Source organism: Medicago truncatula, chromosome 6 (assembly GCF_003473485.1).
Source record: "Medicago truncatula cultivar Jemalong A17 chromosome 6, MtrunA17r5.0-ANR, whole genome shotgun sequence".
In the NCBI taxonomy this organism is placed as follows: Eukaryota; Viridiplantae; Streptophyta; class Magnoliopsida; order Fabales; family Fabaceae; genus Medicago; species Medicago truncatula.
The window spans coordinates 20,633,402-20,646,515 of record NC_053047.1 but is presented as its reverse complement, the minus strand read 5'-3'; the positions used below and the strand labels follow the sequence as shown (position 1 = coordinate 20,646,515).

General features: G+C 38.6%; 48 non-coding genes and 1 pseudogene across 48 annotated transcripts; all 49 read right to left on the bottom strand.

The window, feature by feature from the left end:
* Window positions 1-11: 11 nt before the first annotated feature.
* LOC120576690 (5S ribosomal RNA) lies at window positions 12-130 on the bottom strand. Its single transcript, XR_005642768.1, has one exon. It is a non-coding gene; the product is annotated as a 5S ribosomal RNA (ribosomal RNA).
* Window positions 131-297: 167 nt separating this feature from the next.
* LOC120576368 (5S ribosomal RNA) lies at window positions 298-416 on the bottom strand. Its single transcript, XR_005642446.1, has one exon. It is a non-coding gene; the product is annotated as a 5S ribosomal RNA (ribosomal RNA).
* A 76-nt stretch (window positions 417-492) lies between these two features.
* Window positions 493-611, bottom strand: LOC120576578 (5S ribosomal RNA). Its single transcript, XR_005642656.1, has one exon. It is a non-coding gene; the product is annotated as a 5S ribosomal RNA (ribosomal RNA).
* Window positions 612-779: 168 nt separating this feature from the next.
* Window positions 780-898, bottom strand: LOC120576346 (5S ribosomal RNA). Its single transcript, XR_005642424.1, has one exon. It is a non-coding gene; the product is annotated as a 5S ribosomal RNA (ribosomal RNA).
* A 76-nt stretch (window positions 899-974) lies between these two features.
* LOC120576478 (5S ribosomal RNA) lies at window positions 975-1,093 on the bottom strand. The gene has a single exon (XR_005642556.1). It is a non-coding gene; the product is annotated as a 5S ribosomal RNA (ribosomal RNA).
* Window positions 1,094-1,261: 168 nt separating this feature from the next.
* On the bottom strand, window positions 1,262-1,380 carry LOC120576677 (5S ribosomal RNA). The gene has a single exon (XR_005642755.1). It is a non-coding gene; the product is annotated as a 5S ribosomal RNA (ribosomal RNA).
* Window positions 1,381-1,548: 168 nt separating this feature from the next.
* On the bottom strand, window positions 1,549-1,667 carry LOC120576345 (5S ribosomal RNA). Its single transcript, XR_005642423.1, has one exon. It is a non-coding gene; the product is annotated as a 5S ribosomal RNA (ribosomal RNA).
* A 167-nt stretch (window positions 1,668-1,834) lies between these two features.
* Window positions 1,835-1,953, bottom strand: LOC120576756 (5S ribosomal RNA). Its single transcript, XR_005642834.1, has one exon. It is a non-coding gene; the product is annotated as a 5S ribosomal RNA (ribosomal RNA).
* A 168-nt stretch (window positions 1,954-2,121) lies between these two features.
* On the bottom strand, window positions 2,122-2,240 carry LOC120576689 (5S ribosomal RNA). Its single transcript, XR_005642767.1, has one exon. It is a non-coding gene; the product is annotated as a 5S ribosomal RNA (ribosomal RNA).
* A 167-nt stretch (window positions 2,241-2,407) lies between these two features.
* Window positions 2,408-2,526, bottom strand: LOC120576344 (5S ribosomal RNA). The gene has a single exon (XR_005642422.1). It is a non-coding gene; the product is annotated as a 5S ribosomal RNA (ribosomal RNA).
* Window positions 2,527-2,602: 76 nt separating this feature from the next.
* On the bottom strand, window positions 2,603-2,720 carry LOC120576742 (5S ribosomal RNA). The gene has a single exon (XR_005642820.1). It is a non-coding gene; the product is annotated as a 5S ribosomal RNA (ribosomal RNA).
* Window positions 2,721-2,888: 168 nt separating this feature from the next.
* Window positions 2,889-3,007, bottom strand: LOC120576343 (5S ribosomal RNA). Its single transcript, XR_005642421.1, has one exon. It is a non-coding gene; the product is annotated as a 5S ribosomal RNA (ribosomal RNA).
* A 167-nt stretch (window positions 3,008-3,174) lies between these two features.
* LOC120576755 (5S ribosomal RNA) lies at window positions 3,175-3,293 on the bottom strand. The gene has a single exon (XR_005642833.1). It is a non-coding gene; the product is annotated as a 5S ribosomal RNA (ribosomal RNA).
* A 168-nt stretch (window positions 3,294-3,461) lies between these two features.
* Window positions 3,462-3,580, bottom strand: LOC120576688 (5S ribosomal RNA). Its single transcript, XR_005642766.1, has one exon. It is a non-coding gene; the product is annotated as a 5S ribosomal RNA (ribosomal RNA).
* Window positions 3,581-3,748: 168 nt separating this feature from the next.
* Window positions 3,749-3,867, bottom strand: LOC120576342 (5S ribosomal RNA). Its single transcript, XR_005642420.1, has one exon. It is a non-coding gene; the product is annotated as a 5S ribosomal RNA (ribosomal RNA).
* A 76-nt stretch (window positions 3,868-3,943) lies between these two features.
* On the bottom strand, window positions 3,944-4,062 carry LOC120576577 (5S ribosomal RNA). The gene has a single exon (XR_005642655.1). It is a non-coding gene; the product is annotated as a 5S ribosomal RNA (ribosomal RNA).
* Window positions 4,063-4,230: 168 nt separating this feature from the next.
* LOC120576341 (5S ribosomal RNA) lies at window positions 4,231-4,349 on the bottom strand. The gene has a single exon (XR_005642419.1). It is a non-coding gene; the product is annotated as a 5S ribosomal RNA (ribosomal RNA).
* Window positions 4,350-4,425: 76 nt separating this feature from the next.
* LOC120576477 (5S ribosomal RNA) lies at window positions 4,426-4,544 on the bottom strand. Its single transcript, XR_005642555.1, has one exon. It is a non-coding gene; the product is annotated as a 5S ribosomal RNA (ribosomal RNA).
* A 168-nt stretch (window positions 4,545-4,712) lies between these two features.
* LOC120576676 (5S ribosomal RNA) lies at window positions 4,713-4,831 on the bottom strand. The gene has a single exon (XR_005642754.1). It is a non-coding gene; the product is annotated as a 5S ribosomal RNA (ribosomal RNA).
* A 168-nt stretch (window positions 4,832-4,999) lies between these two features.
* Window positions 5,000-5,118, bottom strand: LOC120576340 (5S ribosomal RNA). Its single transcript, XR_005642418.1, has one exon. It is a non-coding gene; the product is annotated as a 5S ribosomal RNA (ribosomal RNA).
* A 167-nt stretch (window positions 5,119-5,285) lies between these two features.
* On the bottom strand, window positions 5,286-5,404 carry LOC120576754 (5S ribosomal RNA). The gene has a single exon (XR_005642832.1). It is a non-coding gene; the product is annotated as a 5S ribosomal RNA (ribosomal RNA).
* Window positions 5,405-5,572: 168 nt separating this feature from the next.
* LOC120576687 (5S ribosomal RNA) lies at window positions 5,573-5,691 on the bottom strand. Its single transcript, XR_005642765.1, has one exon. It is a non-coding gene; the product is annotated as a 5S ribosomal RNA (ribosomal RNA).
* A 168-nt stretch (window positions 5,692-5,859) lies between these two features.
* Window positions 5,860-5,978, bottom strand: LOC120576399 (5S ribosomal RNA). Its single transcript, XR_005642477.1, has one exon. It is a non-coding gene; the product is annotated as a 5S ribosomal RNA (ribosomal RNA).
* Window positions 5,979-6,054: 76 nt separating this feature from the next.
* LOC120576452 (5S ribosomal RNA) lies at window positions 6,055-6,173 on the bottom strand. Its single transcript, XR_005642530.1, has one exon. It is a non-coding gene; the product is annotated as a 5S ribosomal RNA (ribosomal RNA).
* A 167-nt stretch (window positions 6,174-6,340) lies between these two features.
* Window positions 6,341-6,459, bottom strand: LOC120576697 (5S ribosomal RNA). The gene has a single exon (XR_005642775.1). It is a non-coding gene; the product is annotated as a 5S ribosomal RNA (ribosomal RNA).
* Window positions 6,460-6,626: 167 nt separating this feature from the next.
* Window positions 6,627-6,745, bottom strand: LOC120576338 (5S ribosomal RNA). Its single transcript, XR_005642416.1, has one exon. It is a non-coding gene; the product is annotated as a 5S ribosomal RNA (ribosomal RNA).
* A 166-nt stretch (window positions 6,746-6,911) lies between these two features.
* Window positions 6,912-7,029, bottom strand: LOC120576181 (uncharacterized; annotated as a pseudogene).
* A 168-nt stretch (window positions 7,030-7,197) lies between these two features.
* On the bottom strand, window positions 7,198-7,316 carry LOC120576382 (5S ribosomal RNA). Its single transcript, XR_005642460.1, has one exon. It is a non-coding gene; the product is annotated as a 5S ribosomal RNA (ribosomal RNA).
* A 169-nt stretch (window positions 7,317-7,485) lies between these two features.
* On the bottom strand, window positions 7,486-7,603 carry LOC120576511 (5S ribosomal RNA). The gene has a single exon (XR_005642589.1). It is a non-coding gene; the product is annotated as a 5S ribosomal RNA (ribosomal RNA).
* Window positions 7,604-7,771: 168 nt separating this feature from the next.
* Window positions 7,772-7,890, bottom strand: LOC120576429 (5S ribosomal RNA). The gene has a single exon (XR_005642507.1). It is a non-coding gene; the product is annotated as a 5S ribosomal RNA (ribosomal RNA).
* A 168-nt stretch (window positions 7,891-8,058) lies between these two features.
* On the bottom strand, window positions 8,059-8,176 carry LOC120576700 (5S ribosomal RNA). Its single transcript, XR_005642778.1, has one exon. It is a non-coding gene; the product is annotated as a 5S ribosomal RNA (ribosomal RNA).
* A 167-nt stretch (window positions 8,177-8,343) lies between these two features.
* LOC120576391 (5S ribosomal RNA) lies at window positions 8,344-8,462 on the bottom strand. Its single transcript, XR_005642469.1, has one exon. It is a non-coding gene; the product is annotated as a 5S ribosomal RNA (ribosomal RNA).
* A 76-nt stretch (window positions 8,463-8,538) lies between these two features.
* On the bottom strand, window positions 8,539-8,657 carry LOC120576551 (5S ribosomal RNA). Its single transcript, XR_005642629.1, has one exon. It is a non-coding gene; the product is annotated as a 5S ribosomal RNA (ribosomal RNA).
* Window positions 8,658-8,825: 168 nt separating this feature from the next.
* LOC120576381 (5S ribosomal RNA) lies at window positions 8,826-8,944 on the bottom strand. The gene has a single exon (XR_005642459.1). It is a non-coding gene; the product is annotated as a 5S ribosomal RNA (ribosomal RNA).
* Window positions 8,945-9,110: 166 nt separating this feature from the next.
* Window positions 9,111-9,229, bottom strand: LOC120576367 (5S ribosomal RNA). Its single transcript, XR_005642445.1, has one exon. It is a non-coding gene; the product is annotated as a 5S ribosomal RNA (ribosomal RNA).
* Window positions 9,230-9,305: 76 nt separating this feature from the next.
* LOC120576451 (5S ribosomal RNA) lies at window positions 9,306-9,424 on the bottom strand. The gene has a single exon (XR_005642529.1). It is a non-coding gene; the product is annotated as a 5S ribosomal RNA (ribosomal RNA).
* A 168-nt stretch (window positions 9,425-9,592) lies between these two features.
* Window positions 9,593-9,711, bottom strand: LOC120576476 (5S ribosomal RNA). The gene has a single exon (XR_005642554.1). It is a non-coding gene; the product is annotated as a 5S ribosomal RNA (ribosomal RNA).
* Window positions 9,712-9,879: 168 nt separating this feature from the next.
* LOC120576553 (5S ribosomal RNA) lies at window positions 9,880-9,998 on the bottom strand. Its single transcript, XR_005642631.1, has one exon. It is a non-coding gene; the product is annotated as a 5S ribosomal RNA (ribosomal RNA).
* A 168-nt stretch (window positions 9,999-10,166) lies between these two features.
* Window positions 10,167-10,285, bottom strand: LOC120576337 (5S ribosomal RNA). The gene has a single exon (XR_005642415.1). It is a non-coding gene; the product is annotated as a 5S ribosomal RNA (ribosomal RNA).
* Window positions 10,286-10,361: 76 nt separating this feature from the next.
* LOC120576449 (5S ribosomal RNA) lies at window positions 10,362-10,480 on the bottom strand. Its single transcript, XR_005642527.1, has one exon. It is a non-coding gene; the product is annotated as a 5S ribosomal RNA (ribosomal RNA).
* Window positions 10,481-10,648: 168 nt separating this feature from the next.
* On the bottom strand, window positions 10,649-10,767 carry LOC120576675 (5S ribosomal RNA). Its single transcript, XR_005642753.1, has one exon. It is a non-coding gene; the product is annotated as a 5S ribosomal RNA (ribosomal RNA).
* A 168-nt stretch (window positions 10,768-10,935) lies between these two features.
* On the bottom strand, window positions 10,936-11,054 carry LOC120576336 (5S ribosomal RNA). Its single transcript, XR_005642414.1, has one exon. It is a non-coding gene; the product is annotated as a 5S ribosomal RNA (ribosomal RNA).
* Window positions 11,055-11,221: 167 nt separating this feature from the next.
* Window positions 11,222-11,340, bottom strand: LOC120576753 (5S ribosomal RNA). Its single transcript, XR_005642831.1, has one exon. It is a non-coding gene; the product is annotated as a 5S ribosomal RNA (ribosomal RNA).
* Window positions 11,341-11,508: 168 nt separating this feature from the next.
* On the bottom strand, window positions 11,509-11,627 carry LOC120576394 (5S ribosomal RNA). Its single transcript, XR_005642472.1, has one exon. It is a non-coding gene; the product is annotated as a 5S ribosomal RNA (ribosomal RNA).
* Window positions 11,628-11,794: 167 nt separating this feature from the next.
* Window positions 11,795-11,913, bottom strand: LOC120576427 (5S ribosomal RNA). Its single transcript, XR_005642505.1, has one exon. It is a non-coding gene; the product is annotated as a 5S ribosomal RNA (ribosomal RNA).
* A 168-nt stretch (window positions 11,914-12,081) lies between these two features.
* Window positions 12,082-12,200, bottom strand: LOC120576565 (5S ribosomal RNA). Its single transcript, XR_005642643.1, has one exon. It is a non-coding gene; the product is annotated as a 5S ribosomal RNA (ribosomal RNA).
* Window positions 12,201-12,367: 167 nt separating this feature from the next.
* LOC120576397 (5S ribosomal RNA) lies at window positions 12,368-12,486 on the bottom strand. Its single transcript, XR_005642475.1, has one exon. It is a non-coding gene; the product is annotated as a 5S ribosomal RNA (ribosomal RNA).
* A 76-nt stretch (window positions 12,487-12,562) lies between these two features.
* LOC120576549 (5S ribosomal RNA) lies at window positions 12,563-12,681 on the bottom strand. Its single transcript, XR_005642627.1, has one exon. It is a non-coding gene; the product is annotated as a 5S ribosomal RNA (ribosomal RNA).
* A 168-nt stretch (window positions 12,682-12,849) lies between these two features.
* On the bottom strand, window positions 12,850-12,967 carry LOC120576504 (5S ribosomal RNA). Its single transcript, XR_005642582.1, has one exon. It is a non-coding gene; the product is annotated as a 5S ribosomal RNA (ribosomal RNA).
* Between the last annotated feature and the right edge of the window lie 147 nt (window positions 12,968-13,114).

Here is a 13,114-nt window from a genome sequence, read left to right as displayed (position 1 = left end):
TTTGGCAAAAAGAGGTGCAACACAAGGACTTCCCAGGAGGTCACCCATCCTAGTATTACTCTCGACCAAGCACGCTTAACTGCGGTGTTCTGATGGGATCCGAAGCATTAGTGCTGGTATGATCGCACCTGAGAGTAAAGCGTTGTAATTGTATATATGCATTTCTAAGTTTATTTTTCAAAAAAGACGTCAAACTACGCTAATTAACGAATAGAGTTTTAGGTTGAGTAAATTACCAGAAAAAATGAAATAAAATCGAAGTTTATTTTTCAAAAACGACGTAAAATTTTGGCAAAAAAGGTGCAACACAAGGACTTCCCAGGAGGTCACCCATCCTAGTACTACTCTCGCCCAAGCACGCTTAACTGCAGAGTTCTGATGGGATCCGGTGCATTAGTGCTGGTATGATCGCACCTGAGAGTAAAGCGTTGTAATTGTATATATGCATTTCTAAGTTTATTTTTCAAAAGCGACGTAAAATTTTGGCAAAAAGAGGTGCAACACAAGGACTTCCCAGGAGGTCACCCATCCTAGTACTACTCTCGACCAAGCACGCTTCACTGCGAAGTTCTGATGGGATCCGAAGCATTAGTGCTGGTATGATCGCACCTGAGAGTAAAGCGTTGTAATTGTATATATGCATTTCTAAGTTTATTTTTCAAAAAAGACGTCAAACTACGCTAATTAACGAATAGAGTTTTAGGTTGAGTAAATTAACAGAAAAAATGAAATAAAATCGAAGTTTATTTTTCAAAAACGACGTAAAATTTTGGCAAAAAGAGGTGCAACACAAGGACTTCCCAGGAGGTCACCCATCCTAGTACTACTCTCGCCCAAGCACGCTTAACTGCAGAGTTCTGATGGGATCCGGTGCATTAGTGCTGGTATGATCGCACCTGAGAGTAAAGCGTTGTAATTGTATATATGCATTTCTAAGTTTATTTTTCAAAAGCGACGTAAAATTTTGGCAAAAAGAGGTGCAACACAAGGACTTCCCAGGAGGTCACCCATCCTAGTACTACTCTCGACCAAGCACGCTTAACTACGGAGTTCTGATGGGATCCGAAGCATTAGTGCTGGTATGATCGCACCTGAGAGTAAAGCGTTGTAATTGTATATATGCATTTCTAAGTTTATTTTTCAAAAAAGACGTCAAACTACGCTAATTAACGAATAGAGTTTTAGGTTGCGTAAATTAACGGAAAAAATGAAATACAATCGAAGTTTATTTTTCAAAAGCGACGTAAAATTTTGGCAAAAAGAGGTGCAACACAAGGACTTCCCAGGAGGTCACCCATCCTAGTACTACTCTCGACCAAGCACGCTTAGCTGCGTAGTTCTGATGGGATCCAAAGCATTAGTGCTGGTATGATCGCACCTGAGAGTAAAGCGTTGTAATTGTATATATGCATTTCTAAGTTTATTTTTCAAAAAACACGTCAAACTACGATATTTAACGAATAGAGTTTTAGGTTGCGTAAATTAACGGAAAAAATGAAATACAATCGAAGTTTATTTTTCAAAAGCGACGTAAAATTTTGGCAAAAAGAGGTGCAACACAAGGACTTCCCAGGAGGTCACCCATCCTAGTACTACTCTCGCCCAAGCACGCTTAACTGCAGAGTTCTGATGGGATCCGGTGCATTAGTGCTGGTATGATCGCACCTGAGAGTAAAGCGTTGTAATTGTATATATGCATTTCTAAGATTTTTTTCAAAAAAGACGTCAAACTACGCTAATTAACGAATAGAGTTTTAGGTTGCGTAAATTAACGGAAAAAATGAAATACAATCGAAGTTTATTTTTCAAAAGCGACGTAAAATTTTGGCAAAAAGAGGTGCAACACAAGGACTTCCCAGGAGGTCACCCATCCTACTACTACTTTCGACCAAGCACGCTTAGCTGCGTAGTTCTGATGGGATCCGAAGCATTAGTGCTGGTATGATCGCACCTGAGAGTAAAGCGTTGTAATTGTATATATGCATTTCTAAGTTTATTTTTCAAAAAAGACGTCAAACTACGCTAATTAACGAATAGAGTTTTAGGTTGCGTAAATTAACGGAAAAAATGAAATACAATCGAAGTTTATTTTTCAAAAACAACGTAAAATTTTGGCAAAAAGAGGTGCAACACAAGGACTTCCCAGGAGGTCACCCATCCTAGTATTACTCTCGACCAAGCACGCTTAACTGCGGTGTTCTGATGGGATCCGAAGCATTAGTGCTGGTATGATCGCACCTGAGAGTAAAGCGTTGTAATTTATATATGCATTTCTAAGTTTATTTTTCAAAAAAGACGTCAAACTACGCTAATTAACGAATAGAGTTTTAGGTTGAGTAAATTACCAGAAAAAATGAAATAAAATCGAAGTTTATTTTTCAAAAACGACGTAAAATTTTGGCAAAAAGAGGTGCAACACAAGGACTTCCCAGGAGGTCACCCATCCTAGTACTACTCTCGCCCAAGCACGCTTAACTGCAGAGTTCTGATGGGATCCGGTGCATTAGTGCTGGTATGATCGCACCTGAGAGTAAAGCGTTGTAATTGTATATATGCATTTCTAAGTTTATTTTTCAAAAGCGACGTAAAATTTTGGCAAAAAGAGGTGCAACACAAGGACTTCCCAGGAGGTCACCCATCCTAGTACTACTCTCGACCAAGCACGCTTAGCTGCGTAGTTCTGATGGGATCCAAGCATTAGTGCTGGTATGATCGCACCTGAGAGTAAAGCGTTGTAATTGTATATATGCATTTCTAAGTTTATTTTTCAAAAAACACGTCAAACTACGATATTTAACGAATAGAGTTTTAGGTTGCGTAAATTAACGGAAAAAATGAAATACAATCGAAGTTTATTTTTCAAAAGCGACGTAAAATTTTGGCAAAAAGAGGTGCAACACAAGGACTTCCCAGGAGGTCACCCATCCTAGTACTACTCTCGCCCAAGCACGCTTAACTGCAGAGTTCTGATGGGATCCGGTGCATTAGTGCTGGTATGATCGCACCTGAGAGTAAAGCGTTGTAATTGTATATATGCATTTCTAAGTTTTTTTTCAAAAAAGACGGCAAACTACGCTAACTAACGAATAGAGTTTTAGGTTGCGTAAATTAACGGAAAAAATGAAATACAATCGAAGTTTATTTTTCAAAAGCGACGTAAAATTTTGGCAAAAAGAGGTGCAACACAAGGACTTCCCAGGAGGTCACCCATCCTACTACTACTTTCGACCAAGCACGCTTAGCTGCGTAGTTCTGATGGGATCCGAAGCATTAGTGCTGGTATGATCGCACCTGAGAGTAAAGCGTTGTAATTGTATATATGCATTTCTAAGTTTATTTTTCAAAAAAGACGTCAAACTACGCTAATTAACGAATAGAGTTTTAGGTTGCGTAAATTAACGGAAAAAATGAAATACAATCGAAGTTTATTTTTCAAAAACAACGTAAAATTTTGGCAAAAAGAGGTGCAACACAAGGACTTCCCAGGAGGTCACCCATCCTAGTATTACTCTCGACCAAGCACGCTTAACTGCGGTGTTCTGATGGGATCCGAAGCATTAGTGCTGGTATGATCGCACCTGAGAGTAAAGCGTTGTAATTGTATATATGCATTTCTAAGTTTATTTTTCAAAAAAGACGTCAAACTACGCTAATTAACGAATAGAGTTTTAGGTTGAGTAAATTACCAGAAAAAATGAAATACAATCGAAGTTTATTTTTCAAAAACGACGTAAAATTTTGGCAAAAAGAGGTGCAACACAAGGACTTCCCAGGAGGTCACCCATCCTAGTACTACTCTCGCCCAAGCACGCTTAACTGCAGAGTTCTGATGGGATCCGGTGCATTAGTGCTGGTATGATCGCACCTGAGAGTAAAGCGTTGTAATTGTATATATGCATTTCTAAGTTTATTTTTCAAAAGCGACGTAAAATTTTGGCAAAAAGAGGTGCAACACAAGGACTTCCCAGGAGGTCACCCATCCTAGTACTACTCTCGACCAAGCACGCTTCACTGCGAAGTTCTGATGGGATCCGAAGCATTAGTGCTGGTATGATCGCACCTGAGAGTAAAGCGTTGTAATTGTATATATGCATTTCTAAGTTTATTTTTCAAAAAAGACGTCAAACTACGCTAATTAACGAATAGAGTTTTAGGTTGAGTAAATTAACAGAAAAAATGAAATAAAATCGAAGTTTATTTTTCAAAAACGACGTAAAATTTTGGCAAAAAGAGGTGCAACACAAGGACTTCCCAGGAGGTCACCCATCCTAGTACTACTCTCGCCCAAGCACGCTTAACTGCAGAGTTCTGATGGGATCCGGTGCATTAGTGCTGGTATGATCGCACCTGAGAGTAAAGCGTTGTAATTGTATATATGCATTTCTAAGTTTATTTTTCAAAAGCGACGTAAAATTTTGGCAAAAAGAGGTGCAACACAAGGACTTCCCAGGAGGTCACCCATCCTAGTACTACTCTCGACCAAGCACGCTTAACTACGGAGTTCTGATGGGATCCGAAGCATTAGTGCTGGTATGATCGCACCTGAGAGTAAAGCGTTGTAATTGTATATATGCATTTCTAAGTTTATTTTTCAAAAAAGACGTCAAACTACGCTAATTAACGAATAGAGTTTTAGGTTGCGTAAATTAACGGAAAAAATGAAATACAATCGAAGTTTATTTTTCAAAAGCGACGTAAAATTTTGGCAAAAAGAGGTGCAACACAAGGACTTCCCAGGAGGTCACCCATCCTAGTACTACTCTCGACCAAGCACGCTTAGCTGCGTAGTTCTGATGGGATCCAAAGCATTAGTGCTGGTATGATCGCACCTGAGAGTAAAGCGTTGTAATTGTATATATGCATTTCTAAGTTTATTTTTCAAAAAACACGTCAAACTACGATATTTAACGAATAGAGTTTTAGGTTGCGTAAATTAACGGAAAAAATGAAATACAATCGAAGTTTATTTTTCAAAAGCGACGTAAAATTTTGGCAAAAAGAGGTGCAACACAAGGACTTCCCAGGAGGTCACCCATCCTAGTACTACTCTCGCCCAAGCACGCTTAACTGCAGAGTTCTGATGGGATCCGGTGCATTAGTGCTGGTATGATCGCACCTGAGAGTAAAGCGTTGTAATTGTATATATGCATTTCTAAGATTTTTTTCAAAAAAGACGTCAAACTACGCTAATTAACGAATAGAGTTTTAGGTTGCGTAAATTAACGGAAAAAATGAAATACAATCGAAGTTTATTTTTCAAAAGCGACGTAAAATTTTGGCAAAAAGAGGTGCAACACAAGGACTTCCCAGGAGGTCACCCATCCTACTACTACTTTCGACCAAGCACGCTTAGCTGCGTAGTTCTGATGGGATCCGAAGCATTAGTGCTGGTATGATCGCACCTGAGAGTAAAGCGTTGTAATTGTATATATGCATTTCTAAGTTTATTTTTCAAAAAAGACGTCAAACTACGCTAATTAACGAATAGAGTTTTAGGTTGCGTAAATTAACGGAAAAAATGAAATACAATCGAAGTTTATTTTTCAAAAACAACGTAAAATTTTGGCAAAAAGAGGTGCAACACAAGGACTTCCCAGGAGGTCACCCATCCTAGTATTACTCTCGACCAAGCACGCTTAACTGCGGTGTTCTGATGGGATCCGAAGCATTAGTGCTGGTATGATCGCACCTGAGAGTAAAGCGTTGTAATTGTATATATGCATTTCTAAGTTTATTTTTCAAAAAAGACGTCAAACTACGCTAATTAACGAATAGAGTTTTAGGTTGAGTAAATTACCAGAAAAAATGAAATAAAATCGAAGTTTATTTTTCAAAAACGACGTAAAATTTTGGCAAAAAAACGTGCAACACAAGGACTTCCCAGGAGGTCACCCATCCTAGTACTACTCTCGCCCAAGCACGCTTAACTGCAGAGTTCTGATGGGATCCGGTGCATTAGTGCTGGTATGATCGCACCTGAGAGTAAAGCGTTGTAATTGTATATATGCATTTCTAAGTTTATTTTTCAAAAGCGACGTAAAATTTTGGCAAAAAGAGGTGCAACACAAGGACTTCCCAGGAGGTCACCCATCCTAGTACTACTCTCGACCAAGCACGCTTAACTGCGGAGTTCTGATGGGATCCGAAGCATTAGTGCTGGTATGATCGCACCTGAGAGTAAAGCGTTGTAATTGTATATATGCATTTCTAATTTATTTTTCAAAAAAGACGTCAAACTACGCTAATTAACGAATAGAGTTTTAGGTTGCGTAAATTAACGGAAAAAATGAAATACAATCGAAGTTTATTTTTCAAAAGCGACGTAAAATTTTGGCAAAAAGAGGTGCAACACAAGGACTTCCCAGGAGGTCACCCATCCTAGTACTACTCTCGACCAAGCACGCTTAGCTGCGTAGTTCTGATGGGATCTGAAGCATTAGTGCTGGTATGATCGCACCTGAGAGTAAAGCGTTGTAATTGTATATATGCATTTCTAAGTTTATTTTTCAAAAAACACGTCAAACTACGATATTAACGAATAGAGTTTTAGGTTGCGTAAATTAACGGAAAAAATGAAATACAATCGAAGTTTATTTTTCAAAAGCGACGTAAAATTTTGGCAAAAAGAGGTGCAACACAAGGACTTCCCAGGAGGTCACCCATCCTAGTACTACTCTCGCCCAAGCACGCTTAACTGCAGAGTTCTGATGGGATCCGGTGCATTAGTGCTGGTATGATCGCACCTGAGAGTAAAGCGTTGTAATTGTATATATGCATTTCTAAGATTTTTTTCAAAAAAGACGCAAACTACGCTAATTAACGAATAGAGTTTTAGGTTGCGTAAATTAACGGAAAAAATGAAATACAATCGAAGTTTATTTTTCAAAAGCGACGTAAAATTTTGGCAAAAAGAGGTGCAACACAAGGACTTCCCAGGAGGTCACCCATCCTACTACTACTTCGACCAAGCACGCTTAGCTGCGTAGTTCTGATGGGATCCGAAGCATTAGTGCTGGTATGATCGCACCTGAGAGTAAAGCGTTGTAATTGTATATATGCATTTCTAAGTTTATTTTTCAAAAAAGACGTCAAACTACGCTAATTAACGAATAGAGTTTTAGGTTGCGTAAATTAACGGAAAAAATGAAATACAATCGAAGTTTATTTTTCAAAAACAACGTAAAATTTTGGCAAAAAGAGGTGCAACACAAGGACTTCCCAGGAGGTCACCCATCCTAGTACTACTCTCGACCAAGCACGCTTAACTGCGGAGTTCTGATGGGATCCGGTGCATTAGTGCTGGTATGATCGCACCTGAGAGTAAAGCGTTGTAATTGTATATATGCATTTCTAAGTTTATTTTTCAAAAAAGACGTCAAACTACGCTAATTAACGAATAGAGTTTTAGGTTGCGTAAATTAACGGAAAAAAATGAAATACAATCGAAGTTTATTTTTCAAAAACGACGTAAAATTTTGGCAAAAAGAGGTGCAACCAAGGACTTCCCAGGAGGTCACCCATCCTAGTACTACTCTCGACCAAGCACGCTTAACTGCGGAGTTCTGATGGGATCCGGTGCATTAGTGCTGGTATGATCGCACCTGAGAGTAAAGCGTTGTAATTGTATATATGCATTTCTAAGTTTATTTTTCAAAAAAGACGTCAAACTACGCTAATTAACGAATAGAGTTTTAGGTTGCGTAAATTAACGGAAAAAATGAAATACAATCGAAGTTTATTTTTCAAAAACGACGTAAAATTTTGGCAAAAAAAGGTGCAACGCAAGGACTTCCCAGGAGGTCACCCATCCTAGTACTACTCTCGACCAAGCACGCTTAACTGCGGAGTTCTGATGGGATCCGGTGCATTAGTGCTGGTATGATCCCACCTGAGAGTAAAGCGTTGTAATTGTATATATGCATTTCTAAGTTTATTTTTCAAAAAAGACGTCAAACTACGCTAATTAACGAATAGAGTTTTAGGTTGCGTAAATTAACGAAAAACATAAAATACAATCGAAGTTTATTTTTCAAATACGACGTAAAATTTTGGCAAAAAGAGGTGCAACACAAGGACTTCCCAGGAGGTCACCCATCCTAGTACTACTCTCGACCAAGCACGCATAATGCGGAGTTCTGATGGGATCCGGTGCATTAGTGCTGGTATGATCGCACCTGAAGTAAAGCGTTGTAATTGTATATATGCATTTCTAAGTTTATTTTTCAAAAAAGACGTCAAACTACGCTAATTAACGAATAGAGTTTTAGGTTGAGTAAATTAACAGAAAAAATGAAATACAATTGAAGCTTATTTTTCAAAAACGACGTAAAATTTTGGCAAAAAGAGGTGCAACACAAGGACTTCCCAGGAGGTCACCCATCCTAGTACTACTCTCGCCCAAGCACACTTAACTGCAGAGTTCTGATGGGATCCGGTGCATTAGTGCTGGTATGATCGCACCTGAGAGTAAAGCGTTGTAATTGTATATATGCATTTCTAAGTTTATTTTTCAAAAGCGACGTAAAATTTTGGCAAAAAGAGGTGCAACACAAGGACTTCCCAGGAGGTCACCCATCCTAGTACTACTCTCGACCAAGCACGCTTAACTGCAGAGTTCTGATGGGATCCGAAGCATTAGTGCTGGTATGATCGCACCTGAGAGTAAAGCGTTGTAATTGTATATATGCATTTCTAAGTTTATTTTTCAAAAAAGACGTCAAACTACGCTAATTAACGAATAGAGTTTTAGGTTGCGTAAATTAACGGAAAAAATGAAATACAATCGAAGTTTATTTTTCAAAAGCGACGTAAAATTTTGGCAAAAAGAGGTGCAACACAAGGACTTCCCAGGAGGTCACCCATCCTAGTACTACTCTCGACCAAGCACGCTTAACTGCGGAGTTCTGATGGGATCCGGTGCATTAGTGCTGGTATGATCGCACCTGAGAGTAAAGCGTTGTAATTGTATATATGCATTTCTAAGTTTATTTTTCAAAAAAGACGTCAAACTACGCTAATTAACGAATAGAGTTTTAGGTTGAGTAAATTAACAGAAAAAATGAAATAAAATCGAAGTTTATTTTTCAAAAACGACGTAAAATTACGCAAAAAAGGTGCAACACAAGGACTTCCCAGGAGGTCACCCATCCTAGTACTACTCTCGCCCAAGCACGCTTAACTGCAGAGTTCTGATGGGATCCGGTGCATTAGTGCTGGTATGATCGCACCTGAGAGTAAAGCGTTGTAATTGTATATATGCATTTCTAAGTTTATTTTTCAAAAGCGACGTAAAATTTTGGCAAAAAGAGGTGCAACACAAGGACTTCCCAGGAGGTCACCCATCCTAGTACTACTCTCGACCAAGCACGCTTAACTGCGGAGTTCTGATGGGATCCGAAGCATTAGTGCTGGTATGATCGCACCTGAGAGTAAAGCGTTGTAATTGTATATATGCATTTCTAAGTTTATTTTTCAAAAAAGACGTCAAACTACGCTAATTAACGAATAGAGTTTTAGGTTGCGTAAATTAACGGAAAAAATGAAATACAATCGAAGTTTATTTTTCAAAAGCGACGTAAAATTTTGGCAAAAAGAGGTGCAACACAAGGACTTCCCAGGAGGTCACCCATCCTAGTACTACTCTCGACCAAGCACGCTTAACTACGGAGTTCTGATGGGATCCGAAGCATTAGTGCTGGTATGATCGCACCTGAGAGTAAAGCGTTGTAATTGTATATATGCATTTCTAAGTTTATTTTTCAAAAAAGACGTCAAACTACGCTAATTAACGAATAGAGTTTTAGGTTGCGTAAATTAACAGAAAAAATGAAATAAAATCGAAGTTTATTGTTCAAAAACAACGTAAAATTTTGGCAAAAAGAGGTGTAACTCAAGGACTTCCCAGGAGGTCACCCATCCTAGTACTACTCTCGACCAAGCACGCATAACTGCGGAGTTCTGATGGGATCCGGTGCATTAGTGCTGGTATGATCGCACCTGAGAGTAAAGCGTTGTAATTGTATATATGCATTTCTAAGTTTATTTTTCAAAAAAGACGTCAAACTACGCTAATTAACGAATAGAGTTTTAGGTTGAGTAAATTACCAGAAAAAATGAAATAAAATCGAAGTTTATTTTTCAAAAACGACGTAAAATTTTGGCAAAAAGAGGTGCAACACAAGGACTTCCCAGGAGGTCACCCATCCTAGTACTACTCTCGCCCAAGCACGCTTAACTGCAGAGTTCTGATGGGATCCGGTGCATTAGTGCTGGTATGATCGCACCTGAGAGTAAAGCGTTGTAATTGTATATATGCATTTCTAAGTTTATTTTTCAAAAGCGACGTAAAATTTTGGCAAAAAGAGGTGCAACACAAGGACTTCCCAGGAGGTCACCCATCCTAGTACTACTCTCGACCAAGCACGCTTAACTGCGGAGTTCTGATGGGATCCGAAGCATTAGTGCTGGTATGATCGCACCTGAGAGTAAAGCGTTGTAATTGTATATATGCATTTCTAAGTTTATTTTTCAAAAAAGACGTCAAACTACGCTAATTAACGAATAGAGTTTTAGGTTGCGTAAATTAACGGAAAAAATGAAATACAATCAAAGTTTATTTTTCAAAAGCGACGTAAAATTTTGGCAAAAAGAGGTGCAACACAAGGACTTCCCAGGAGGTCACCCATCCTAGTACTACTCTCGACCAAGCACGCTTAGCTGCGTAGTTCTGATGGGATCCAAAGCATTAGTGCTGGTATGATCGCACCTGAGAGTAAAGCGTTGTAATTGTATATATGCATTTCTAAGTTTATTTTTCAAAAAACACGTCAAACTACGATATTTAACGAATAGAGTTTTAGGTTGCGTAAATTAACGGAAAAAATGAAATACAATCGAAGTTTATTTTTCAAAAGCGACGTAAAATTTTGGCAAAAAGAGGTGCAACACAAGGACTTCCCAGGAGGTCACCCATCCTAGTACTACTCTCGCCCAAGCACGCTTAACTGCAGAGTTCTGATGGGATCCGGTGCATTAGTGCTGGTATGATCGCACCTGAGAGTAAAGCGTTGTAATTGTATATATGCATTTCTAAGATTTTTTTCAAAAAAGACGTCAAACTACGCTAATTAACGAATAGAGTTTTAGGTTGCGTAAATTAACGGAAAAAATGAAATACAATCGAAGTTTATTTTTCAAAAGCGACGTAAAATTTTGGCAAAAAGAGGTGCAACACAAGGACTTCCCAGGAGGTCACCCATCCTACTACTACTTTCGACCAAGCACGCTTAGCTGCGTAGTTCTGATGGGATCCGAAGCATTAGTGCTGGTATGATCGCACCTGAGAGTAAAGCGTTGTAATTGTATATATGCATTTCTAAGTTTATTTTTCAAAAAAGACGTCAAACTACGCTAATTAACGAATAGAGTTTTAGGTTGCGTAAATTAACGGAAAAAATGAAATACAATCGAAGTTTATTTTTCAAAAACAACGTAAAATTTTGGCAAAAAAAGGTGCAACGCAAGGACTTCCCAGGAGGTCACCCATCCTAGTACTACTCTCGACCAAGCACGCTTAACTGCGGAGTTCTGATGGGATCCGGTGCATTAGTGCTGGTATGATCGCACCTGAGAGTAAAGCGTTGTAATTGTATATATGCATTTCTAAGTTTATTTTTCAAAAAAGACGTCAAACTACGCTAATTAACGAATAGAGTTTTAGGTTGCGTAAATTAACGGAAAAAATGAAATACAATCGAAGTTTATTTTTCAAAAACGACGTAAAATTTTGGCAAAAAAGGTGCAACGCAAGGACTTCCCAGGAGGTCACCCATCCTAGTACTACTCTCGACCAAGCACGCTTAACTGCGGAGTTCTGATGGGATCCGGTGCATTAGTGCTGGTATGATCCCACCTGAGAGTAAAGCGTTGTAATTGTATATATGCATTTCTAAGTTTATTTTTCAAAAAAGACGTCAAACTACGCTAATTAACGAATAGAGTTTTAGGTTGCGTAAATTAACGAAAAACATAAAATACAATCGAAGTTTATTTTTCAAATACGACGTAAAATTTTGGCAAAAAGAGGTGCAACACAAGGACTTCCCAGGAGGTCACCCATCCTAGTACTACTCTCGACCAAGCACGCATAATTGCGGAGTTCTGATGGGATCCGGTGCATTAGTGCTGGTATGATCGCACCTGAGAGTAAAGCGTTGTAATTGTATATATGCATTTCTAAGTTTATTTTTCAAAAAAGACGTCAAACTACCTAATTAACGAATAGAGTTTTAGGTTGAGTAAATTAACAGAAAAAATGAAATAAAATCGAAGTTTATTTTTCAAAAACGACGTAAAATTTTGGCAAAAAAAGGTGCAACACAAGGACTTCCCAGGAGGTCACCCATCCTAGTACTACTCTCGCCCTAGCACACTTAACTGCAGAGTTCTGATGGGATCCGGTGCATTAGTGCTGGTATGATCGCACCTGAGAGTAAAGCGTTGTAATTGTATATATGCATTTCTAAGTTTATTTTTCAAAAGCGACGTAAAATTTTGGCAAAAAGAGGTGCAACACAAGGACTTCCCAGGAGGTCACCCATCCTAGTACTACTCTCGACCAAGCACGCTTAACTGCAGAGTTCTGATGGGATCCGAAGCATTAGTGCTGGTATGATCGCACCTGAGAGTAAAGCGTTGTAATTGTATATATGCATTTCTAAGTTTATTTTTCAAAAAAGACGTCAAACTACGCTAATTAACGAATAGAGTTTTAGGTTGCGTAAATTAACGGAAAAAATGAAATACAATCGAAGTTTATTTTTCAAAAGCGACGTAAAATTTTGGCAAAAAGAGGTGCAACACAAGGACTTCCCAGGAGGTCACCCATCCTAGTACTACTCTCGCCAAGCACGCTTAACTGCGGAGTTCTGATGGGATCCGGTGCATTAGTGCTGGTATGATCGCACCTGAGAGTAAAGCGTTGTAATTGTATATATGCATTTCTAAGTTTATTTTTCAAAAAAAGACGTCAAACTACGCTAATTAACGAATAGAGTTTTAGGTTGCGTAAATTAACGGAAAAAATGAAATAAATCGAAGTTTATTTTTCATAAAC